The sequence below is a fragment of the Prorops nasuta genome, unplaced genomic scaffold (genome assembly GCF_024137725.1).
Source record: "Prorops nasuta isolate Cenicafe-Biocafe unplaced genomic scaffold, Cenicafe_Pnas_1.2 PNAS00010, whole genome shotgun sequence".
Classification (NCBI taxonomy): Eukaryota; Metazoa; Arthropoda; class Insecta; order Hymenoptera; family Bethylidae; genus Prorops; species Prorops nasuta.
The window spans coordinates 6,024,919-6,052,786 of record NW_027116807.1 but is presented as its reverse complement, the minus strand read 5'-3'; the positions used below and the strand labels follow the sequence as shown (position 1 = coordinate 6,052,786).

Genomic DNA, 27,868 nt, shown 5'->3' with positions numbered 1-27,868 from the left:
GCTCAAAACTACCAGTGAACGACATCTCAATGTGGAAGATTGATTTCTCTGGAAAGGAATTTTATTTAACCTTACTTTTCTCTAACCTCGTATTTTAACCTCGCGAGTAAAAAGTGAATATGGCGGACGGGATTGAGTTTCGCGAAGGTTATGTGCGATAATAAGATGTGTGAGTCGAGTAAAATGCTTGTCCGTGGAATTCCGGGAGAGAGAATTTAATTGCGAGATAGAAAGGCAAATGCTGCAATTGGAATTCGCGTAGGGTTTCCCATCTATCGCGTTCTGTGGACAGGCAGCGCCACTGGCTCGATTCTCGCTGCTTCTTTCTTTCTCATTGGCTCTGCCTCTTCTCTCCTTCCCTCTCGCTATCACTGTCCCTCCCTCTCACTCTCTCTCTCTCTCTCTCTCTCTCTCTCTCTCTCTCTCTCTACTCTGTCTCTGTTACTCTCTTTCTCGCATTTCTTATCCCGATCAATACGATCGCCCTGTGTGCCTTGGCCACTAGCCTCGGATCGAGTACGCTTCCATCGCATTAACGTTTTTCCTAGGTTTCCTCCAATTTCCATCCACCATTCACAGTCTTCCGACATTCAAATCCCTGAAATTCCCCCGTTCCTAAAATCAACGAGCTCCTTGATAACTACTCGAAAAAGAACCCCATTCGATTTTTTTCCTGAGTATATACTGCAAGGATTTCAAGATACACCGTGCCGTTTTCCGTGTTGTGTGATTTGACAGTTTCTCCGTTTGATCGAGAATTTAATGATTTTTTTTTACATGCGTGAAGTAAGAAAGGAGAGTAATTTGAAAAATGATTCATATAATACATATATATATATGTATGTGTATATATATTATATAGAGAGGTGCGTTCGGAAAAGTTTTGATCAACCGTGCAGCTATTTAATTTGGGCACGAGAGGGCCGAAGGTCAGCCTGCTGTCGCCGTTCACAAGTAAATTTGTAACCTCGATGCCTATGTTTGGCGCGCCCAGCATATCCCGACGCTCGATACGCGTGCACCCAGCCGATAATTCACGCAGATGCAAACCAGCTTAAAATTGTATGCGTAAAATAATGCGCAATCTAGTTCCCTATTGTGTCTACGACAAATATTTCACGACGTGTCGTTTATTTTCTAACCTAAAAGTTCCTCTCACCACTTTAGATTTGATCGTGTTATATCTATACTTTTATAAAAAGTCTAGAAACAGAAAGGGTAAATAACACACCTATTGATTCTGATAAATGAACAAACGAAGATAAAGGCAAATAAATGAAAAATGAGCAAGCTACGAAAACTCCTAACCTTAACGATAATGTTACAGAGATTCGCTTCGAGATTGGTCGTTTTTAACGCAGAAATTCTGACATGGTAGAAACAGGTGTGAATGGGATAAATCTGGGGATGAAGAGTGAGAGAAGCGGAACGTGTAACGGCAAGAGTAAGCAGGTTTGGCGGATTTTTTTCTGAGGTTATAGAGGGCGCGGAAATAGCTTTTGGCAGAGCTATGTATAACCTAAAATTCAGAGAAGCAAAGCCGGTCGTAAATGTATTGCAGGGAAGAAAGGTCAAAGGATCAAGCCGCATCGAACGCGCGCGTATGAGCGTATCTCCAGCTAAACACGGTGCGCATACGCTCTTATAAAATGTACAGGGTGTTTCAAAATAACATAAATTCCTTGCTTGTTTCATACCCATTCCTCCCCCTCTTATCACCTACCAATCGATTGATCGTTTGCATTAAATTTCCATTCGATTACGTACACTGAACTCCAATAAGCGTTATTTCGACACGATCCCTAGCTATATTCTGAAAGAAAGGCTCGAAACTCTCGTTATACGCCCATTTATAGGTTATGTTCCAATAGAGAGCCATTTGTGCATAAAATTGGCGCGAAAGTTGCAGTTATTCATAAATTTCAACGAAATTGAATTGTGTAAAAGGGAAAAGGGTTTTTCTGTTAGAATGGAATAGGAAGAGTAGTTCTCTCGAGGGCTTCAAGGACACAGGAAAAAGACTACTTTTTAAGCACCCTATAAGCCAGCGCCTTAAACGATATATGGAAGGCGCAGAGGAGAAAAAGATTGAGGGGTGGGAAAGAAAACATAGACGTGGCGCCGTTGTCTCGCCCTAGTTGCCTGTTTCCGTGTCCAAGTTCCTCATGGATCATGGGAGTTCCCCCATGCCGAATATTTCCATCGGAATTAAAAGAAAAAAAGCATTGAATCTTCCCCAGCTCGGATTACTTCCTTAAACGATTTTCCCTCATTTGTTGACTCACCAAAAGTTCCTAATACAGTACAAATGATACGATAAGAGCACGATTCCTGTAAATAAATTATAACTCATTCAGAAGAAAAATATCCCCAGGACATCATTAGAAGGTTCCAGGGATATCCACACGTAGGTACAATGGACATGCCGGACATGCCGAGAATGTCCCATGAGCATCGTGTTCTATCAGGGATGTTGCACTTCATCATATTATTATTTTCTGTTATATTATTTGGTATTTTTTCCAAGAAGGTTAAGTTGTTTGGCGCAGTGTTTGTTTTCATAGCTCGTGTTGATATTTTCGCTTAGTCGGTTAATCGTCGAGATCATTTTCCTTAGAAAAATCTGTGTATACCGATATCGGAGAGGAGCTTGTAAGCATGGAAAGCCTAACACTACAAAAATAGTTTACCGTGACCGTTCAACCGATCGATTTGCCAACGAATTATTAACTAGGGATAGCAGCGTCTAGAATGTCGACGAGGTCGTCCAACGATTGTCGCTACGCCTCGGTGCCATCGCCTGACTTCCTCTTCCGGTCTCATCCACCTCCCATCGGTCTACCAATTTTCCTCCTTTTCTAACCTTGACATTAATCTTCCCTGAATTGAGCCATCGAATATCCTTTTTTTCCCCCCAACTCTAATTAAATTTGCCAGCTCAACGAGAAGCGAGGTTAGGAAATTACCAAAATTGAATTGTTCGAGAATCGGGATTGGGGTGTTGTGGTTATTGGAAAAAATGGTCGTATTGCAAGAATGAACTGTCTGGTTAGAACGGAAAGGAGAATGGACGGACATTGGAGAAATTTTCCCAACAGTGACATAATTAATCTTAGAATATTGTCTTTAGTATTATTTAGTCTTCGGAAAGGAGAAGGGGAAGGGAGTGGGAGGTGAGGCCGTTGTGTGTGATCTAATCGCATTATTGCATTCCGATACACTAACACTCGGTCATACTTTAGTGACCCAATGGAAAAGTAATCCCGGATGACGTCATCAGCATTCCTCCAGCGTTACAGCGACACGTTTTTACGCGTACGAGTTAACGTGTCATGGACGCTCAAGTGACGTCACGAAGAAATAATGTGAAACGTGTATCTAGAATATAAGAGGCACGTCAGTAATTCCATAGCAATATTCCTCGTGTAGATGTAAGAAAGTTGGAATCGATTGAATGGTCGAAATTATAAAGCAATACTGAAATTCGATTAATTGTTTCAACCAAGTTGATTGCGATGGCGCTGCTGTTGCAGTCAACTTCAGGTGATTGTCGTTCGATTATAATCGCTTGGAGTGGAATCGGTGAAGAATCTTGTATGAAAGAGGTTAGAAAGCATTGCTGTGATAATTCTACGACTATTGAGGGCTAGAGAGCTCGAAATCTGAAAAGCTGCTTAGGCAGTCCGGTTAAGTAGATGACTACTGGTTGAGTGTGAACTTAGGATCGTTAGGAGCGCGTCCCACATGGGCCTGGTGGCCAAGAATATCCGCACTAGATCCGAGACTCACCTAACCTAACTTCTCCCAGTCAGTTCCAACAGCCAAGCTTTTTGTTTTACGATCCCTGATAAATCCAGTGGTGATGTCAACTCTCACCCAGTACCTTTCCTTGAACCTCAAGCTCATCGATTTACCCAAAAACTCTGCAAATAAAACCTGTCGATGAAAAAAATGTAATCTCCACTTTTTCTCGTTCAAATCAATCTGCTATGATCGCTTCATCAGACTCGAGTTAATGGTACACGAAATTAGCCGAATGATTTCCAATCTGTCGTTATTAGATGGAATAGAAGTGTCGGGTAATATTCAGCAAAAGGTTTGTCTTGGTTTGGTGGTGGTAGTATAAAGGGCTATGAGTGATAAAACTATAGAGATTCTCTCATGCATGTTCGACCATGAGCGCACGCGCCTATTTTTAGCGAGGAGGCAAAAGTAGAGGTGGAAGTAAAAGCAGATAGAAAGAGAGAGAAAGATAGATAGAGATAGGAAACGGGTAGAAGAGTAGAATATAAGAGAGAGAGAGAAAGAGAGAGACTTAGGAGAGGGTATGAGGGAAAGAGAGGAAGCGGGTAGAAGAGAGTAGAATAGGAGAGAGAGAGAGAGAGAGCGAGAGGGGTGGGAGGGTGGGTTGTTGAGTTAACTGAAGAGGGGAAGTAAGAGAGAGAAAAAATTTGAAGGATAGGTTAGAAAGAGAGGGAACGAGTAGATGAGTAGAATACAATAGAGGAGAGAGGAGGTGGGTTTAAATGTAGAACCGAAGAGAGAAAGAGAGAGATAAAGGTGAAAGAGTAAAAACAGATAAACTAGAAGAGGGAGGAGGAGAGAGTAAAAGAGCAGATCAAGCAGGCAAAAGGGGCAGATCGGAAATGGGGCGCGAAGGGGCAGCGATTAATTAGTTCGACACAATGGAAATCCAATATTCTGCGAGGATCTGCCGGAACGATTAGTTAATCCAATATTAGCAAACAACGCATCGCCTCCTGGTGCGTGCCATTCTGACCGATTTACACCAATCCCCGTTTACTAGGTTGATTTTCTCAAGAGTAAGATTACTTTTTACTAATACCGACTTGAATCCTTTTTTTATATACTATATATTTTTTTTATTTTCCATTACTTTATATTATTACAGTAATATTTACCCTCACGCGACATATTATCTCAGTAAATCGTAGGTAGCGCACTGGGGTTACCGCAGACCACGACGAAACTAAGCCATCGTTGGAGAAAGAGTACTACCTTGAGCTAACTGAAAAAATCTCTAGTGCTCTTCAAAACCTAACAGTCGGTTTGGAATAGCTTTTTTAAATCAAAACTTCATTTTAAATACTTGTAAAAAACTACGATGGAAGAGATGCTATGATTAATCCCATATAGCACTAAGTGACTTAAACAAAACCTTTAGTCATTTTTTAGTCTATTGGATGACTAAAAAATGTATATAAAATGACTTTTAGTCAAGTGTACTGTATAAGAATATTATAGTAAACACTGAATTAATGTTGATGTTATTTTGATCACCATTTGCTATGCAACTGTTAAAAATATTTCCAACCTTCCTTCTTTCGTGTAAACCTCTTAAACGAGGTTTCTTTAACGCGCATTATAAATTTCCTCCTTCGTTACACTCGACGAAGGTTTGTTTTTGTTGACTGACACCACTCGAGGTCAGGCCTGATTTCTTCTTTGCAGTGTCGAGTAGATGTGCCAGCTATCAAAATACGAACTCACTACACTTTTTCTTCAATACGTTAGAATTGTTGATTGTCCAAAATTTAGTCGAGACTGATTTAACCTATCCAAATCTCTATTATAAAAGTCTCTTTCGTATAATAACCTTGTTTTTCGAGGCCAGTCAGCCTAGTTTCACCTCCGAGATCGGACGTGCCAGATTGGTAAATATCAACAACGTGCTAGATTAATAAATACGAGCACTAGGACTGACTGAAAAATTCTGCTGCGCCACGTTTTTTCCCCTCCAATTCACTTGAATTGCAATTATCGAGCAAATAACGACAACAAAGACCAGCAGTGAATTTCTCTATGAATCATCTAATGGCGTTTCATCGAATAGCTGAAAATAAACTTCGCCAGGAGCTTTGAATGGGGCTCTCTGGCTGTCTTTTGAGGTTAAGTTGAGAGAAGTGGAGAGGATTGGAACGTATGGGGATAAAGCGTGGACATGTATCGATAAAAGAGACGGTTTCAGACGGCATTGCCTGTGCATGTACGTTACATTAAGAAGGTAAACCTAGCACCAGTAGAGGTTAGGACCGAGTCGAGTGGGATATACGAGGTAACCTGGTTCTCCTGCTAGGAGTGTCGGGCAAATAGGTCAGGAAGACGATATCCCTCGTGTGACGTGTGTGCTCTGCACATTTCCCAGCTTAAGCTCAACTTTCACCCACCCCCTCCCCAGATCTCAATCCCGACACTCCCCACCCAACGCATCGCGCAGCGACCCCTGTCGATTTATTATAGTTCACTTTCTTCTCTCCTGAGGAACGCATAACCTCAAACAAAACGGAAAAACTGCTAACTTGTCGAATCACGAGGTTCATCAAACAAAATAACATTGAAATGACGAACAAGACTCGACCTAACCTCGATCCACGCCATTCGCAATCAAAATGTACGTTGACCTGAACTATAAAAACCATTCATTTCGATCGCTTCGCACAATTGAAATTATTTTCCGTCTGACAAAGAAAATAGTATACGCCCCACGGCGTTGATTTTCGTTATTGTCTGTTTGGCACAAATCGTGCGAATTCCAATCCGGGATTTTTACAAAGAAGGGAATTGCCGTCTAATGCAGGGTTGCGTTTCTCTCCATCGTTGGATATTCCTAGAAAACTCCCGGAAGGCGAATTAAAGTTGCTTGGCACGTGCTGTGAGGTAATCGAGAAGATCCTTCACTAGTGACAACGGCGACGTTTATCGGCCCTATCCAGAGCCCCGCCCCACCACCATCCCACTCCCTCTCTTCCTTCATTCCTGCGACCCCTTTTTTCAACCCATTTTAAACATTTTACTTTCGCTTTGTATTTTTTTTATTTCTAATAAAGCATATGAATCTAAAAAATGATTACAATAAACGTTATTCCATCTAAATTGTTTCTGTTTTTTGTCTCCATCCTTTATTTTTAACGACTCCATAGAAATCAGATCAATTGTGTATTCATTCTATTCTTCTCCATAGACTGTACCTCGCCTGTGCGAGAATTTATTTGTATATAAAAATCAGTTTTAGGGCACGTGCTTATGGTATTAAATTCTAACGATAAATCCTGTTAATGTTTTCAATTCGATTGACCTATTCGTTTGTTAGATCATACGTTAAATATTTATTTCGAAATGATTTCGCGTACGATTATTTATTGAATTTAGGAATATGTTTCGTACATTATATTTTTCGTTCAGTGCGTTTGTGTCCGTGCGTGTGTGTGTCCCGTGTGCTTGGCATGCGCGGCCGATCCACGGCCACTATCGAGCGACGGCTAATTATGGAAACGTCATTACGATGCATTCCACAGCAAGAATTTCTTTGGTTGTCATGAGCCTCGATACCTTTCTTAAACTATCTGAAAAGTTAAAAAAAAATAAATATTATTATAAATTACGTGCCAATGACACATTTCATTTTTTTTCTTCAGGCGTCATCGTCTTTGATATCTTCCTAAAATTATCTAAATTCAAGAAATTACGAAAAATTCCGAACTTATGTAATCAAAAAAATGTTAATTGGACGATAGAAGCATTTTACAAACCTTATATTTTAACACGTAAAAATAGTATTGAGGTGAAACACTTGATGATTCGTCATACACAAAAGCAAATTTGATAAGAAATTTGCGTGAAAAAGTTTAAGTACAGATAGTTTGTCGCAAACATAAATAAATTTTTAGGTTATAATTTAAAGCGTAAATATTACTATTTATATGTCACATAAGAGGTCCCTTTCAACCGAGCGAGTAGGAACAGAATTTTTTCGAGGTTATGTAACTCATTTGGCGCGCTCTTTAAATATTTGTGCCCGCCATAAATTACTGGCTCGTGTGATCTCATACGCACCATGGTATAATTTGATTTGTTTCGAGTGAAAACATTAGTAACAATCATAAATCATATGGTTTCGCTTTACGAGCTCGTCATCGTTGCAATGTAATTCGATGTAGTTGATGATAATATATTTATACCAATTTCATGAGGGTACAAGATAAGTGAGTGAGGTTAGGTGGTTTATGCGAATACCATAGCAGATGAAAATTTTCTATATGGGCGGTATCAATAAACCGGACTAAGCTGGAATTTCAGCTTAGCAATTACTTAAGACGAAGAACGAGCTAAGTATTGCACTAAAGGTTAAAGTGAGACAATTGATCTTAGCTAAGCCCGTCCCGAGCTTAAGTTCAGTTTATTGATACTGCCCTATATCATTAAAAGGGGGCATAGAAAAGAAGCATTTAGGGAATTTTGTCAATCAGGACAATATTTTTTTCTTCGTAGTTATTTATATATTATTATTCGGAGGATACAGAAATCGGAGAAGGAGTGTGGCTAGGTTGGTTTAGGGTAAGTCCTGGGGGACTCGCGGCAGAAAAGAAATGACTGACTGGGATAGTAAAGAAGAAATGGACTGTACAGATAGTGGCGCCAGCCAGTGGAATCAATAGGACATGGCTCGTCTGATTTTCTAACTGGGCTTTACTCAACTACAAATGTGTCGAACTCACGAATAATGCGACCACGCCCGATTTCATTTTCCTCTCCGTTTAACCTCGTGCTTCTCATTCGTAGCAAACTTAAAAAAAAATTCCTGCCAGCCATATTGAAATTTGCAAACCGTCAAATTACGTTCCACCTCGTAAACCATTTTCTACGGTAAATACAAACGTTGCGACTAAAATGAAAATCTTTCGGCCAATGGGAAGTCTGGGATGGCAAGAGTCGGTACATATAACTAATTATTTAAATATTTAGTGAAATGTTGTTTCCATCGATATTCCAAGCAGTCTTGCTACACTTTCGAATCTCTTTGAAAGCCTCGGGTAATTCGCAATCAAAATCATAGAAGGAATGAATCAATGGAGTGGCGACCTTTGACCTTAACGCGCCTCACGTAATCCCTATCCTGTCGGCGACACAATTCCCTGCCTCAAGGGATTAGAAAAAGAAAATCCCCTTAATCATAATAAATTCACTCGGTTTCATATAGGTTAAGGAAACAAAACACCCAATAAAACTCTTTTCGTAATTATCTTGTTATCCATGGCCAAGTTTCGTAGGTCTAAAAAGTTAAACTCGCAACAAATCAGAATAACGAATATTTTTGAGATAAACTGCTCGATCTAACCTAAAAAATTAGAAGCAACGGAAGACAAAATAAATGATTGATATTGCCTGATCAAATTCACGTACATCAATGGTCGAATCACCTCTGGTATTCAAATGTTTTTATTGCGATAACTCTGGATGGAGAACCACTGATTCCAAGCTGACTCACGTGACCTTTGACCTTAAGAGCAGCATATAGGCGATTTCATACATCAATCTATGTGGTTTTTGACAGTGGGCTATCAATTAATGTTAGCCAGTGACTAAAAGTAATTTTACGTAACTATGGGATTGAGAGCCACTGCAGCCGATCTTTAAATCAGCGAATTGGGCCGTTGCGTCGTGCGATGACGTCATCGGGCGGCGCGCGTCGTCTCGTGCGAGTTCGATGACGCGGGTGAGCTCGCTTGTCACTCGTCGAAACACGTGACCCTGCAAGAAAAATCTCTATTCTCCCTACTCCGCCCCCCCCCCTCCTTTCTGCCCTTCTCCCTCTTCGTCTCCCTCTCTCACCCTTATCAAGCACAGCGTTCGTGTCTTATTTCTTTCAATTTCTAATTCTGAGTTTATTTTCTTTCTATTCTGGTTACATTTCATTGCAGTATTATCTACCCGCTTCTCTATTATGATTTTCTTTATCTCTCGCGTGCCGTATAATTATATTTCCAAATCTTCTTCCTCTTTTTTCCAATTAAAAATTTTCTTCGTTTACGAGCCTCTGCTCTACTTCTACTCTGTTTCATTTTTCCTCCGCTCGCGTCATCGAACTTGGCTGTCACTCGCCATGACACGTGGCTACTCGCAAAAATCATCCACTTCTCTTTCCCAATCTTCACCCCCCTCCCCCCTCCCACTCTTTCTCCATTTGCCAGAGGCTGACTAATTTTAGACACACACGCCTCAGGTGCCCAGGGCAGCTGGCAGCTACTCGTCGTTTGATACCACCCGAGGAATTTCATTATTATATTTCCGAAAATTCTCAACTGGTCCTATTAAAATTCTCCTTAAAAATTGAGGAGGGGTGAAAGAAAAGAGGAAAAAATGGGACATTTGTATTGGACGAAATTTGGCATCTAATTAGTGGGAATTAGAAAAGAGTGGGGGTGAAATAAGTACAGGATCCTCTTAATGAAAACTGAATGTCTACGGGACGTTATGGTACCAGTGACGTAATCGTCTTGGAAGCCAATGGGTGCTGAAAGCTATATCGGCTATCCTCGTTACAGACTCGACCTTGAACACATGAATAGGCGTGCGTTCGCCAGCGTACGGTCGTATCGCCATTTCATCGAACGTATCTACCCGAGTATTTCGGGAAACCTACAAAATCACCCAAAACGGTCGTGCAATAATAAAAAATCTTTCGCATTTCAACGTCTCCGACGACAGCACTCGTCTTATCTGTATGTACATATTATGATACTAATTTTTCTCTGAGTTATTATGTTATGTACATTGTGTGTACCTATATATATATATATACTTGTGCACTGCAATTTATCAGGAAAATATCATCAGTTGACCAAATCTAAACAATAGTGACTTTGTCTCAAGGTCATTACAAAACAATTAATTTACGAATTTTTATATTCGTTGCTGAAAAGTCATCGGAGAGACTTTCAATTATTCTTAACTGTTTAACGTTTACGAGTCACAAAGATTCGAGTAAACATTGCAATCAACCGAAGGCGGTTGACACAACGTCTTGCATAAAAAATCAAAACAAAGTCAAATATTTCTAAGCATTTGCAATGTAAACAGAGCTATTTCATCTGAACGTGTATAATAAATGTATATAATAGAACAGTTCCATGTTGAGTTTGTAAACAGAGAATTTTATTTACGTTACAAGCAATTGTCTAAGAGAAAGATAGCTGGTTGTAGAAAAGGCTAGGTGGTATTCTCGCGGACTGTGATAAAGTTAGGGACGAGTTGATGACCAGGAAAACGATACACCATTCTGGTGTTCGCATCATTGAGGCCGACGCAAAGATAACGTGGACAATACATGAAAAGATGCCTTTCAACTATTGACCCCAGTACCCAATCACAACGAAGACCCATTTCATGCAGATATTCGGATTATTCCAATAGAACTGTGGAAGCCCCTGCGAAAGCACTGAATTTATTCCTCGTTGGATTAAATCCATCAATCTTGGATTTTCGTTATTGCAGGAAAAAAATTTAATCCTTCGTTCGTTCAGTCCCACAATAGTATTATTGTTCACCCTTGCGTGGAAGCTGATTTATGGAGAACATATTGAAAAATAATAATAAAAGCTTATAAACAAAATTGTCTCTTGTTTCAATTTAAATAAAATTTGCTTTAGATTGGATTGGATTACCATGTATTCAATTTAATTTTCTACAAACACGTTGTGAAATTAGTGCGATTAAGAGGGAGGATTCTCGGAATTGGAAAATTTTTCCAATTCCCTCTTAACGATAGTGGTAAGTGCATTGCGACTATTTAAGGCGAAATTCGTTAATAAATAAGTTTTATGGTCTCTTTGACGACGCAGCTTTTTATTGGGCTTGGAGTTTCACGACGTTGCTAAGGCCAGCCGAGAGCTTTATTACCCGCTGGCTGGCAGAGTCTCGATGGCCGCCACGCTGAATAAATCGTCGCGGGTCGCGCTAGAGATGGAAATAAAAATAAATCGGTGAAACCTGCAAAAAAAATCCAGATGATCACATTGAAAAATCTTGATCAAATTCTCTTTCTTCCCTCTAATTCCTTTTCACTCATTGTCCTTCCGGCGGCCAGCTTGGATGTCCGGCCCGGGAATCCCCCAGTTTTCTCCCCTGGAAAATTGCTTTTTCCTCTTGAAAATTTTCCGGACAATAATTGTCAATGAAAAATTAACATGATTTTCCTTGCTTCTCTGTAATTTTAATTTTCTGTCATTTTCAATGCATTTCAATTTCGTGTTAATTTCTTTTTAATAGTAATATGATGAACTCGAGAAAGCTGTGGAAATTTGGTCAACGAGGTTAATTTTTGAAAATCTCGAATCTTCTATAATATCATAGTTGTTTCCAAACTAATTATTCTGAATGTAAGTACAAAGGTCGATTAGTTAATATTGTGCATTAATTAGCGAAATATAATTTGATTTTCATATAAATTTATATTTAAAATAGAAAAGGTCTTTTGAAAAGTCAAGGAAGAATATTAATCCCAATGTTGACATATATTACAATAAATTTATTAATCCACATCTATTCTTGGTTCGTAATATCAAGAATGCCAGAGCAACTAGGCTGAAATTAGAACTTGTGTGTGTATGCTTGTGTGTGATCGTGAAAGGGAGCACCGTGTTTTTCGAGTTCACCGGTCTTTTCGAGTAGCAATAATAAATGAAAAAATAGAGGACTAAAAAGAATCGAGGGTAAGTCGAAGTGTTGCGTGTCGATACACGTTATTAATTAATAATTAATCATCCAGACGAAGGTTAATCGAAAAATTACCGAAGCGACTCAGCCGCGTTACATAACGGATCGCCTACTGACGAATAGCCAATTTACTTATTAATTCAATAAGTATCCCATTGACTGTTCAGTATAGAAAACTTTATTAGCCACCTGAACTCTTTCCAATTCTAATCGAGCATACATAATTATTATCTTAAATGAAATACTCATCTTTTAGCTTTAAATAAAATTTAATCTACTTTGAGGTTAGGTTTCGATGTTAGACGTTCTTTTGGAAATACTGCATTCAACTTATTAATTATCGAATCACCTATCTTAATCTTAGATATTAAATAATAAATAAATATGAATTAATCCTACGCCATTACGTTAACTATTTAGTGTTATCTTTTTCTTTCTAGGATAAGCGGTGTTTCGAAAATCCACCGATTCGATCCTGCGGCGAAACACCAAAACGACGGAGGACTGACAGGTTAGAGAATTTAATTATTTATAAAAAAGTTATGATCACGAGTAAATCAGAAGCTATTGGTAAAATATCATCGATAATTATCGGTTGCTGCACCACAGCGCCACCTACATACGTCATCGTAAAGCATGACGTAAAACGCGTCATTTTACGTAACGCTTTCAGTGAAGCCTGAATTGCTCGAGAATTAAGAGTCTGAAAGCAAAGTGACAAAGGAAATTTATTCTTGGAATAGCCTCAGGACTGCGATCCTTTATTGCAGCGTTTGAATATTGTAACACCCTGTATATTTATACTATATATATATATATATAGATTCGAATCGACAAAGAGTTTCATTTTATGTCCGTGTAATAAGGCCGCGTGACAAGATCTGAATTCTGACGCCAGCAGCTAGGAAACTCATCTAACTTCAGAGCCGTACTTCGTCTCTTCTCTCCCTTCGCATCCTTTCATGGCGATATTAATTCTACCAGTTAAATGGCTATAAACCGATAGACAATGCCTCAACATCTGCCATTTCCTTAAATTCGAGTTCTTGTCAAGTCTTAAGTTTTCTAATAATTCCGTTTTGAGGTTATGTTGGTATCCAAGGATCCCCCAGCATCAACACTCTTATCAAAATTCAATATTCACCAAGTTTTCTGATGAGTTGATGCTTAATTTTAAGGTTAGGTCGGTACCTTATAACTGGCTGTGCTTGATTTTATCGATCTGAATGGCGCTGCTGGATCGTCGAAACAATCTTTTTTATCTTCGATGCTCTTAGTGGCAGTGGTTTTATGGGAACTCCTCGCGTTAACGTTGGCTTACGAATTGCTGGATTTTCGGGTAAGGACTGGATAGAGTAGTTGGGCGACTGGGAACTGGCAATCTCGCAGATATCAGCGCCGATCGATACTCGCTCTCGGAGTCCTTCGGCGTTTCCCGGAATAACTATATTACATCTATATAACTATATTTTCTATTTCTTGTTACTTAACCCAGCGCCCTCCCCCCACTCCTCGTTTCATCATGGAAAAGAAAAGCGTTCGGTTGCTTGATATTAAGCGAAAATTGTTCTGTCTTGTGTCAAAACAAGATGTCATCTCCTGACTCTTCTTTTTCCCCTTAACGAACTCTAGTTATTCAATTATACGCCTGATGACTCTTAACAAAGTTCTTGTAAACAAATACCTACTCTCCAATTGTTTCATCGACCACTTTGAAAGCTAATCCTGCCACTGAACCGTTTGGTCTGATTAGCTCGAATATATTTGTCTCTAATAATTCTTCTCAATTCAATTATAATGTTAATCGAGCCACCGAATCTCATATGAAGGTACAGATGAAACTAGTAGCTCTGTCGGAGAAAGACAGAAGCTGCACCGTCCAAACGTAGAGAATGTGGCAACGTCGCTGAGGTGACTGCTGTTTACTATTATTGAAACGCGCGCGAAAAGCTGCAGCAATTTTCTACCAGCTTGCAACGTAACCTCAAAGTATTCTAACAGAGTCGAATCAACTACGGCACGAGGACAGTTTATTAAAAAAAAAGCCAGTTTGATAAGAAACTTGTAATGATCGACGCTTGAGAGTGCTTGTAAGGAAGTAAAAAATGCTAGTAGTGAAAGCTCTAGTGAAAGTTCTTTCTCTTGCAAACGGAGATGTACTGTTAATATAGAATAGTGAATGAAATATATTGATATGTTATGCTAAATTTCAAATATTTATCAATAATATCTCATAAAAACCAAGCTTTCGCCTGTAAAAAAGGGCGGCAAGTACATAAATCGTCTAGCGTAAATAATATACTAAAATAAAATATTCAAATTAAAAAAATTAGTGAAATCCAAATGTTAGGCAAGTACATATTTTAATCGTGGCAAAAGGTTAAATTTCGAACAAAAATAAGAGTAATCTGTCAATAATATAAATATATAAGAATATAATTTTAACAAACGTTTATGCAAAGCGATCAATCTCACACGCGCGAAAATTACTAATTCTGTGTGTCCCGAATATAACGGTACATTTATTATTCACAAACTAAATAGTGAAATTATTTTGAATTTTAATATGACATTTGCCAGGTCTGTATTAACACAGCCGATCGCACGAATTGCACCTGAATATAAGCTATCCACCGCGCATTTTTTACGTGCGACAACTAAGACAACTATTACAAAATGGGGGGATTCCCCCGAGTGATCGGTAATGTCTTAATTTATGTGCAAATTTGTAAGGTTTTCTTTTAAATAATCTGCAATACTGAAGAAATTACTTTAAGATTAAAACTTAGGTTATGTATAAAAGCCAAACGAAAATCGATGATATCGATCGTTTTTAAAAAGTATTTAATTAGGTGTGAAGAAAGATTTGTAGGTTAGGGACGACAAGCTTTGATTTTGAAGCCATCTATCTATACGATACGAAATGGAAAGTGCAAGTCCCCATTAGCGTATTATTGTGTTCGAACTTGTCCCTCGAAACGAGTTAAGAAGTTGCACTTTCGTAGTCGCATTTGCGGAAGCATCGTTTTCTCATCTCCCGTTACGTAATCCTCACCAGCATCTATATCTCCCCGCTTATCCTAACCTCTAAGTGATGTTTGACGCCAATCCAATTCAACGTTCCTTCAAAAAAAAAAGAGAAGAAAAAGAAGAAGGACTTTGTTCGACTTTATAAAAAGTTTCTAGGGATAAAGTTAGTTGAGTAAATACAACGTTCCGATAAAAACCGATTTTACAGTTTACGTAGCAGTATAAATTAATGTTATAATCATGACTCTCTCCCTATTTCCCCTTGGAAAGGGCATTCCCATCTGATAGGTGGTTGAAAAAATACAGGGGAGATTTTGGACAAGCGATTTAGCTAGATAAAGGCCTGTCTGATTCGAATTGGATTGGCTAATCCGCCTTTCATCATTTGAAAATAACCTACGGAAAAGGGTTTTATGCATTTCCGGTACACTCCATGTAGAGACCTACGACCACATTTTCAGCTCAACCAAATCGCACGCCGAATCAATTCTTAAGTGCTCGTTTAACCTTAAGCCTCTTCCGTATAACCGAATAAACTGAAATGTTACCGCACACGTTTAACTAAATCATTTAAGTAGAGTTCCTCGACATCGCTAATAAAGACTCACCAATTTGTTATTTTCTTCCTTCTAACCTCAACTTTAAACTCAGCAGCTCCAAAAGTTTATTATATTTTATCATATATTGATTATTTTTATACATTGTCGCTGTATTTTCTTGGTTATTATTTCAGCAATAAAGTAGATAGCTATATATAGAATTTCAGTGAACCGTGTAACTTTCAAGGTTAGGACTGCGTGAGAAGGAAAAAGACAGCCAGACGCAGTTCCCTTTTGGAAATAGAGAATCCCCTCTGGTGATGTGTATTTATGCAAACACGTCACACCCTACATATCTACTTTTCCGTTACCCCACATTTCTTTCATCCCCTCCGTAAGCACACAAGATATAACTGTAATGGCCACGCACGTTTTCCCAGGGTATTTCGTTTTGCACGGACTATTTAGCTTTTTTAACTACTTCGTACATAACCTTATTCGTACCGAGTATTTCTTTGTTTATCCTTTCCTTCACCTCTCTGTTTACTAGTATATTTTTGTTTTTATAATTCTTACTTTCGAGTTTGCCAATACGAAGTTGCGGTTTCTAGGTTATCTTTGAACCACCCTGTATACGTCTTAAACATTTTCGAGCCACCATGGGCATTTATTCCTTTCAGGAAACACAATAGCGTACGGTCGAATTTTTTTTTGACCACGTTGTGTTTACTTTGTGTGTACTCGTCCCTTATCGAATTCCCGAAACCCATCTAACCTAACCTCAACGACCTCGTTCTGGATGGCACGCTTTGTTCTTGCGTTTCTTCTTCCCCGCTATACTGCTACACTCGCCTGATGAGAGAGACAGTCCAATTTGCCAGGCGTGATTCAGTTGCTCTTCGTATTTGTCGATTTGTTTGTTTATTAACTCGCTATTAGAGAATGCTGTTGGAAGTAGTACCTGAGTCAATAAAACTACTCTGCTTTACTCTTTCAGCCGTTAGAAAAATATTCAAAACATACAATTGAAAAATTACCAGACAACGAACAACAATAAGTCGCAAGACGATAATAGCGAGAAGAAATCCAGTAAAAACCCAGCATTGTAGTCCTACCTACTTTCTATAAACAGGGCTGGTGAAGTGGGGCAGTAAATCGTTAATATTAACAACGCTACTACTTTACACATGCTTTTTTTCTGGCCTACATTTTTTATTATAATATGTAATCGGAGACCTCGTATAAGGTTAACATTTTTTATATTACAATCAATGCGTTAGCTATCGGCAATCGTGTGTGTGTACGAGAAAATATAAAAACATTTTAACTGCTCTATTGGTAACGTATATTTACGTTTGCGCACAAATTACAGATTTGGTTAAAGATCGTACAGATTATAAAAAAAAACAAAGACTTATCTAGATACTTAATCTAATAGAATACGTAAGGTTAAGCAGGGTTTAGCAGGCAAAAACGCCATTATTCACTTCTTTTGGTTGCAGGAAAATGTTTATTTTTTACGGTCGCGACGTTAACAATCGAGAGTGGTGAATGAAAACAGAAACCTTTTCAAGATAAAGACCATTGCTTCAACACCTATATTTAGATCATAAATTGATTATCTTAGTATACATACAAATTACAGGCTTTATTAAAGCAACAGATCGTTAGGACTAATTGGACTCAAAGTTGGCAGTATTGAGAAAATCTTCCTTATCGACCGAGCGACCGGTAAACGAACGAAAACAAATAAGTTCTGTAAATTATGATGTACTTGTATCACGTATAACAGATGCGTAAGACGTGTCGTGAAAACATCGCAGAATTTGTTCAATAATAAACGCGCCTCTTAACAATAAGATAATAAATTGTTCAATTTAACAAGGTGTAGTGTTTTCATTGGTCGATTATTTATAACGAACGTATTAAGATTTTGATTAAGGTATACAATGAACAAAGCTTCGATGAATGAAGGCAGAACGATGTGTGGAGATTTTGAGGTTAGCTGATCGACCAATTGGCGTTGGAGGGCTTTCCGATAATGAATCAACAATGGCTGCCCGGGGAAAGCCAGGAAGGAGCCTTGGCACGTCTATTATTAGTTGTAGCGGCGTCTGACGCAGAAAGGACTACTGGAAGACGAGAAGCTAACCAGACGAGCTGTTCAAGTGCGGCCTTAAAGCTTAATTGACTGACGATCGACTGTCGATGATACCCGAATTCCTCCGAGTTTCGTCGGTAAAACAGAAAAATTTATTATTAATGCCACTTCTCGAGTAGACAAAGACTAACTTTCCGCGTTTTTATTTTTCAATTTTCTCTTTAAAACGACTCTAACAAAAATCTAATTGTATGCGCCAGGCGAACGTTTTAGCATTTAATCGCTGAGGTAAATCAATTCGCCATTGAAGGCAGCACTGACGTAAGCGAGAGAACTTTGGACCTGAAACATATTTGAACGTCACAGGAATGACGTCAGAGACTAACCTAAAAGTTAAAATGGACTGACGTTCGATTATCGCTTGATTCTCGACGAGTCTAAAATTCCTCTCGACCCGTCGTTAAAACAGGTTTATATATCGTTAGTGTACCAAACCTCGGTTTTAATGTCACTCGACCATCTTTCCATGTCCCATTTATTTCCAGTGAACAAAGCCAATATATTTCCCATCGATATTTTTTCTCCCTCACGCCGTATTGCAATTTTTCAGAAATTCACGTCTGTTAAGTTGGTACCGCGCCGTCGATAAAGTAGAGTTCTACGTTATTGTTGAGAGAGGAGAGGTGGAATATATATCTGATTAGGAGCGTATCAAAGGGACGCAGGAGTGACGTCATAGGTGTAGAAAGAGATGGTATTACAAGAAACCGAGTAGATTAAAGCAACGGTTTTATATGTATAGTTTGGTGGTTTCCCGAAGGGAGAGACGTGGCTGGGCACAGGCCGAGGATTTAAGGTCAGCATTTATCGAGGAGAGTTCATGACATCGAGTGGACATCGGTTGAAGTGAAGTTGGCTCGAAAATAAAGCACTATCGAGAAAGCAGATCCTTCGTGGCGATAGAGCATGAGGGCTCCACCAGCTTCATTGTATTACAAGTTATTGTTCTCTCGCTACTAGATACCCAAGTATACATATTTATCCATGTATCTAGCCTCACGTGGCGGATATTCCCAGTAAAACGATAATATCGCAGTCTCGCCAAAGCTCACTCTTGGCTTAACCTATAAATTTCTCCAATGCTGTGCTGTATAACCAATGAGACAGACTCTCGATTAAATTCATCGTGGCCGGCTACTTGCCTCGCAATTTCGTTTCGTAAAACAGATAATTAGCCCCTTCGAACCGATATTCATTGATAAAACAACGCGATACTTAAGTGAAATTAGGTTATGTGCTCGATGTAATTCACATTGCCCTAATTTATGATATCATCGATCCGTATTAGTGAATTTTCGCTTGAAAATTATTTATACGTGAATTAAACTCGTCGATAAATTATTTTCACACATAGCACGTGCGCGGGGTATTTCGGAACCAGTCGGAATTTAGTATTCCTCGTGGTGGCTCATTACGTATCATCTGCTAACCATTTTCTGGCGTTCCTGGATCGTGTTAAAAATCAACATTTCTCGGCAGAGATTACGCTATGTGTTTACGTTACCGAAACTTAACTCGCCTCTACTATAAATAAATATTCACGGTAAAAACTTTACATTCTTTCCGGGTTTACAGCGGTCAATAGCTTCATTCAGGTCGTTTTCATAATTCACGGGAATCAGCTGTGTTCACCGTTGTGCCTAACACTGAATTGTTTGCGAGTTAGAAATTTATGTGGGGAGAAACTATAATTCGTTTGAAGAATTTGTAGGTTATGTTAGGTTGATTTACGTAGGATGGCAGCTAAAACATAGCGGAACAGGAAAAATATAATACGAGTTTAATGTGATTTATGGTGGATCGAATAATTAAAGTAATTTTAGAAAAACTTTAAACTTTTAATATGATACTTATTTAAAAAAAAAAAATTAGGAAGAGATTATCGAATATATCAATACATTAACATGGTTACTAAAACTTAAAACGTTTATTTACATTAAAATTTATTGACAAGCGATTTCTCTTTTAATTGACTATAATCTGCAGTTAAATTATGATTTTTAAAATGACTTAGGTTAGGCCCCTTTAAACCACCCACAATACCCGACCCTGAACTACTTTAAGATGAAAGAAGTTTCGAACAGTGGTTAAGGGTCACAGCTGGTTATTGAATGAATTAATAAAATTTATGAAAAAATATGCGCACTGTTCTCGATAATGCAAAATTTTGACTACGTTCTCGTGAGATACATTGTATCGTGATTGGCCAAAATGGCGGCCGCTACCAGTTATTTCAGTTGCGGACACGCTGACAAATCGAAAAGTCAAAAATAGATGGCATCAACGTGTCTCGCGCCCTTGCTGGGATAAATGACCTTTCCCGAGCAACTTGTTGGGTTTATACCGAAATTACGTCAATTTCTTTATGTAATATAAGCCGTACGAGTTTTCTTTCCATCATACAAAGTTCTGTATTTATAAACTGAGCAGTAGTTTCGCGATTCAACAGCGTAAAACTGTCTATAAACTTGCTAAATCTTCCGATCCTCGCGTCATCCAACAAGCCCCAAACAAACTTATAAACAAACTCTTGAAAATGATTCGCCCCAATAGCACAAATATCCCCAGGACATTCTTAGAACGTTCAGGGGATGTCCCTTGAACATCGTTTATTATCAGGGCGGTTAACCTTACTTTCGTCGAAAAGAAAAAAACCCTACATTAACTTCTTTTGTTTACTTCTGCGATTGGCATATATTCGCAGGATTAACGTTGCTGTTTTATAAGTACAAGGAACGATGTCTCCGGATAAATTTGCAAGGTTCATTAAGATTACAATCTAGAATATACTGTTCTTTACAGTTTGTAGGTTAGGTTTGGTACAAAGAGGAGCAGCTAAAAAATTGTTCAAGATGGAGGTAATACAATGAATTAGAAATTGCGGTGGAGGACCGTTGAACCAGCCGTTGCAAATTGACTTTGTAAATTAAAGTGAAGCAGCGGCTGGAACGAGCTTAATTGTCAAATAAATTAAGCTGGGAACGTATCACGACCTTTTAGCTGTTCCGCGAGGCTGTATCCGATCCTTTTGCCTTCCACGTTTTCAGGGAACCGGAATTTCTCGCTTCTTCATTTTACGAGCTCGGAAAATGCTTTTTCCACCGCCGATTTTACGACATGACCCCACTAAAATAGTTCAATTTCGTGTCGAGGCCTTTCGCCACGATGGAAAAAATTTCCAGGGAAAATATCAGCAGTCGGGATTTTTCAAATGGCGTCAGTTTTCTTCCAGAAAATCCGGGTTACGAATTCGAGGCTAGGAAGCAACAAAGATATAAAATCGTAATTAAAAGCTCGAAAAATTTCCGTGAAATCCGAGAAGAACAAGAAGCCAGAATTTGTTTTGTAGATTATCTGCGCGTGCATTCTCGATTTGACGCAGATAACGAGATCCACGGCTTGTTGTACTCGAGCCCACAGCTGCTGGCAAACCTTGGCACGCCGAAAGATTAATTCCTCGTTTGCGCAAATTGCCAAGAATGACGCAGCCCGTCAGTTAATACCATCAACCGGATGTTCTCTTATCAAAATGGGGTCCCGTTTCAATAAGATCCATGCCAATTACGTCTGTTTGACTCGTGAGTACCTTGTTTGCTCTTTTATTTATTCTCTTTTCGAAAACTCAACGATCACATTTTAACCGAACATTTTTCTTTTTTCCTACACACCTTACTTTGTTATTCCTATAAATTGACGTCATAAAAAGCGCAGTGAGCGTAAACAGTATAGACGAAACGATCGAGCATAACCCTTCGAGGACACACAGGGTCAAATAGACACACATCTCGATTCGGATCAAGATTTTCTTGCAAAAACGTTTTTGAGTGTGAATTTTTTAAAATATGTTAATAATTAATACGGCAATTTTTATTCATATAGATTGATTTGTTAACGTTCCGAGAATGTATCTGAGAATTTTTTTAAGACATTCGCACAGGTCGTTTAAAAATAGCGGTGATCAAAGTTCGCGTAGGGTCAGACTGACCCAGAGTGTTCTTCAAGCATGAAAAAATAGTTGCGTTCTCGAAGGATTAATAAAAAGCTTCGAATAAACGGATTTCTGTTGCGAATGCCTCGGTCGCGAAATGCAAAAATTCAGATTTCTTTATATATATACAATTTGTATATTATATTTTACGAGTTCTATTAATATTTCACACACGATATCAAAATTTCAATGGATTAATTCCCATCTGTATCGGCGGAAACTTGAAATTGCCGATTTTAACGAAGAGGTGCGCGTGGACGTAAATCAACGCTGGTCCATTTTGAGATTTCGATATCCAATATCCGAAGATGGTATCTAAGAGATACGTCGAATTAATTTCCGCAAGATGCAACTTCAGTCATTGAAAGCTGAAACCATAAACAACTTGGTGGATCGCGTGTAAAATTTTCTTTCAAAAATTTGATCACAAACCTAACCTAATCTAACCATAATTCAATATACAATTTAACCGATTCTTGCAGTTGATTTACTGCAACAATTTCGCGGTAGATTTGTTAAGTTATAAAGTCACGCTTGATGCAATACGAGAAGCTCCCGGTGTACAATAAAATTCTTGTGAATACCATTCATTGTTTAATGGACAAATAGTTGAGTAAAGGCCACTATTTTGCTACAAGACTCGCCCATGGACTCGTAAAACCAGCTATTTTAGTCTGCTACGTGCACGAGCAGGCGTTTTCTCAGTTCGACGCGTTCTCGAATTAACTGTTCGCACACGTGTCCCCTTCCCCCTCCTCCCTCCAGCCTTGTCACTCTCTCTCTCTCTCTCTCACACTCACTCACTCACTCATATGCATAGCAAATGAAACAATAAAAAGCGGACATTCCAAAAGCAAGTCGTTAAAAACTTAATGAAAACGTTCTTGACTACCCCAAAGAGCTAATATAAATATATGTTTTTAGATAGCTGTCAAAATTCAGAGGCGAAGTACGAGCTGGGTGTGTTCGTAAAATAAGCACTTCGTAAAAATTGCTCGAATCAAACGAACGCCGTAAAGGCAAAAAATATTAGGGCAGTCAGCTGATTGAATTCTCAGAATTGATCATTTTTAGCTCTGGCCACGTGGACCTTTGCCCCGCCCCCCTCCCTTCTCATCTTCTTCTCTTCTCAGTCATCAAGTGTGTTCGGAGGAAATGAGTCGTTAAAACACCCAATGAGAGCTTTTCTAATGTCATTCAGACATTAATTTATTTTATTCTCCAAATAACTGTGTACATTATCGCGTTGAAAAATGGGAGAAGCGTGTTCGTAAAATTGATTTTGAGATCGTAAAGTTTTACGTAACGCTAAAAGCCGAACCCACTATGCTTTTATCGACATGAAATTCGATTAGGGTGTGTTTCAATGTCTAATTTGTCGCTCTTTAAATTTGCATCGAGAATATACGTGTACGCCATCTATCTGTATCGATTCGCAGTATGTTGTGTTCGAAAATACGCGATTTTCTCGTTACAGAAATTTCTGACGTGCTTTCTTGGTCTTTGCAGTATTCTATCTAGGTAAACGGGGTTTCTCCCAAAAACTGAATCATTCCGCGGTGAAGTTGATAACATAAGTTGGTACAACGTAACAATTTGTTTTTGTGTAACTGCTACGGCGTACCTGGATCGAATAATTTGAAGATAGTAGCTGAAATTGGGCCGTTTCCAAGTCGACTCGTATTTTCTACCTTCCTTGGCAGACCTGATCAAATTAAAATTGTCATTCATTTGAAAAATTATCCTTCTAATGGTGCAAAGTTATGCGTTTATTAATTCCCATGTACACACGAGACGATGCGACTTAACCTAGAAAGTGAAGCGGGAGAAGTGCTCATTAAGTAAACACAGAGGGCAGCACATGTCACTTTTGGGCGTGCGTGAATTTTCGTTACTTTCCGTCGCAGCAAAATATTATTAAGACGATGAATTGAATCGTCAGGCTTGTCGAGCTGGTGAAAATTTCAACATGTTAGTATAAATAGTACGAGTGGGGGACTGAGGGGGGATGCTAGAGTAACTAGGAGGGGCTTTGTTGTGATATGTCCAGTTAGAACTCGGCTTCAGTGAAGTTTAATTGAATTTAGAAAAAGCGGGGTGGAACCTCGACTCTGGGGACATTTATTTTCGTCCACCCGGTATACTTATGCATTTAATTTGGGCTTCGCCTAGACAAGCGAAACTGGCATAGCCGACGTTTCTTGGCAGAACCCCGCGGGTGCCAGACTCGAATTACATCACTCCATCTTTCGATATCGAAAACTCTCCAAAGGATTTCCGATCTGTCTACCATCCACTGCCAGATCATTAACCGAGCAAACTTCTTAAAACGGCTACTATAAGAATGCTGCAAACAAAACTGTGAAACTTGGGAACGAAAAATTCGTATAGAATTAAAATTGTTTTATGTTATGGAAGATATACGAATATAATTTAGTAGCGAATCTTTATTATAAATTAAAGTAAAATTTAATAAAATAGCATTTTTTAAAATTAAATGATATAGGTATCTAATATTTTTCTAATTTCACAAAAATTATGAGTATCCATAGAGCACCAAATGACTTAAAGACATTTTTTAGGTGTCTTTAGGCAATTGGATGACTAAAAAATGTCTATGGGATAACTTTTAGTCAAGTGTGTTATATGGGTAAAATTCTGCAGGAATTTAATTCATTTTTTTTTGTGTAAAAGGTAAAAAACCTGTAAATTCGTGACAGCACTGAGTTGTCCACGTGACGCCACGCAACGCGCCAAACACGCTCTTCACTCTTCTTATTAATGTCGTGCCGGTGATCGTCGTGGCAGAATTGGTTCTGCTGGTTAATTAAATTGCACTTGAAAGGTTAAGAGTCGGCGTTTCTTCGGGGGTAGTATCACCTCTTCCAACCCCTTTGCCACTAGTTTCTTATTAAACGTCATCTTCCAAGTGGATCTTAAAGTGGATACCGTGACTTTAATAAATACGAGCAAACTTTTGTAACAAATAATCATCTAACTTTGGTCCCGCCCATCGCCTCCCCCCCCCCCCATTCACCGATTAATTTTATGAATAATTAATAAATTATCTCTTTTCAAATGATTGTTTATATTGTTATTCCTCAATCTTCTTAGTTTTCAATTATCTCACTGATTGTCCTAGAGAGAACAGATACAATGAGAAATAATGCAAATACACGGTAAAAGTAGAAGCTTGAGTTGAGCGCCACTGAAATGACAATAGTTTGATTTTTGTAGAAGAAGTTGGTTCCCGCGGATAGAAAGAAATCAATCTTGAAAATTTCAAAGGTACACGTGATTTCTGACCTCTCTGACGGTTGAACGTACACAAGGCATATTGATTCGGTGGATTGGGAGTGGTAAAAGGGGCGCACCCTTCGGGCCCCACCCCCTTCCACACCCCCGCCCCTTGATTTTCTATCTGGTCCCGCCGCTATAACAATACTATATTGCTCGTTAACGTCGGCGAATCTCGTTAAAGCTTCGCTGTTTTCTTTCGGGCAAAAAGAACCAAACTTTAGCTTATTATACAATATTCATGCTCGAGTTAAATTCTTATATATATAGACTATGGAGGAAGGTCATCCTATACAGGTCGACTAAGAAACTCTGGTAAAACTTAACGTACTTCGAATTCCCATCGACCTCACGCATACCACGAACATTATACGAATAACCAAGCATGGAATTGTTGCTCTATGGACAAAAATTGAAAAATTCAGTTACGACCTGTAGTTTCGTATAACGTCACGAATTCTACAGGAGAGACCAGTAGAATGCAGAATTTGCAAAGTGAAAGGTATAAATTTGCAGGAGATGCATGAAATTATACTGAAAGACGAAGTATCGGCATTGGTGCCTATTGTGTCGTGTTGTGTTGTTTCGTGGCGCCACTATGGCGCTACGTTCGCGTTGATGTAGTCGTGGAGGGCGCGCGCACGTGTATACGTGTGTCCGTGGAGGGACGAAGTAGTAGGTATCCGTTAGTAGACAGCCAGTAGTAACGGTGCGCGCTATCGGCGACAGGTAGGAGGGGAGGTTTTCAGCTAAGGAGAGGGGACCTGGCGGGTCATGGATGGTAGGGGGAGAAGGAGGATGAGGAGGGGGGGGGGGACTGGAAGGGGTCGAAGGGAGCCGAGGACGGGCTGGCTTGACTTGGTGGGGATGTCGACTCCCACCCGATCAATACCGAATACACCCCCTCCTCTTCCCTCCTTCCCAACCTAACCCCTCCCCCAGTACTATCCTCCAGGATCCTCCTTGGCATCACCCGCATCATCGATCTTTTTCAAAGATTTTTCATTTTTACCACGTCACGTGACTCAGCTGATTCCTCCAATTTAATCCCACAAATTTATGCAATTCATAATTCTATCGTTTCTGATATTTCCAAAAACTCTCTCGTTTTCCACGTTTGGATCATTTTTTCGAAAATTTTAATTATTCCAGTCTGCATACGAGAGTGCCAGAGATCAATTTAGGGGATTGATTTTGGCGAGCTGTTGGTGAAACGGGTGTGTGATACTTTTTGGTACTCATAAGTGAGTTTGGGGAAATCACGTGAAATAATAATTGAGTAGGCTGGTATATATGTCTAACCGAGGCCTACTTACAGCGAAATTTATGGAGTTCTCTAATAATGCCTTCAATTCACGTGGGCCAAAGTGCCCTCGGAGAACTTTCCGATCAACGTTATTGGTTTAAAATTGTGGAAACTGGCTGAAGAGCACTACTGGCCCTATTGCAGGAAAATCTTGCTACCATTGATCAGAATCTCATCTAACCACTCCTTCCCCCCCCCCCCCCCTTCCATTTTAAGTCAGCTGATTTTGCCATTTGGATAAAAAAATTAAAGAAAAAAGAAATAAAATTTTTTTCTGCAATGGAAAAAGGTCAGACATTAAAAGTTGAGGTAAGTATAACTTTGTTTATTTTTCTTAATTCGTGAATAACCTTGAAACTTGCACGTTTACTCTATCCCAAGACTTCTTTTCCAGAGAGCAATCAAGATTCACTGGGATTTTATGATTTAATTATTCTCATTACGGAATTTATCCAAGTCGCTTGATCCATTAATTAAAAAATTTCTCAAGTTTCTCTATTATTTTTTCTCATTCATCTCCCTTCCCCATCGTCTCCACCACTCTATGCCTCCGTTAATCATTCTCGTTTGTCCTCCAGTCATTCTTAGCTTCCCCCTTCTATTTACAAGAATACAATCAATTTTTTCTTCCCATCAACCAACAAAAAATCACTCTATCGTTCATCGCAATTATTTGCAATTCCATTAATACGCCTCTGAATTTTTTTCAATAAAAATCATTGGTTAAAGGGCGGGGAAAGGGGAGGGGCGAAGGGATAAAACTGCACTATAGAAAATTAATTTTAAGGGTCAGTCCGAATAGACCGAAAATAGAAGTCGAACATGGATCATTTCGTATAGCGACTGGAGTGCAGGTTAAAGGATCGAAGAGAAGAAGAAGGGTAGGAGGAGGGGGAGGGGGTGGACAAGGTAGTCGTGGCTGTAAATAGGTGAGGAAATCAAGCTTTTGTAATGAAAGCACGTGCAAGAGCAGCGTAAACAAGCTTGCAGTGAACAATGGTGGCGAATATAGCTATTTCTCTCCTCCCCTTCTC

The 27,868-nt window shown here is 39.1% G+C and overlaps 1 protein-coding gene across 6 annotated transcripts in view; it reads left to right on the top strand.

Moving 5' to 3' along the window:
• Window positions 1-27,868, top strand: part of PMCA (plasma membrane calcium-transporting ATPase 3) — a 92,702-nt gene that overhangs the window by 1,473 nt on the left and 63,361 nt on the right. For all 6 annotated transcript variants that reach the window (XR_010823193.1, XM_066732900.1, XM_066732899.1 and 3 more), the window contains exon 2: window positions 12,954-13,024. The gene's annotated coding sequence lies outside the window, so the exon portion shown is untranslated. The remainder of the gene's footprint in view (window positions 1-12,953; window positions 13,025-27,868) is intronic.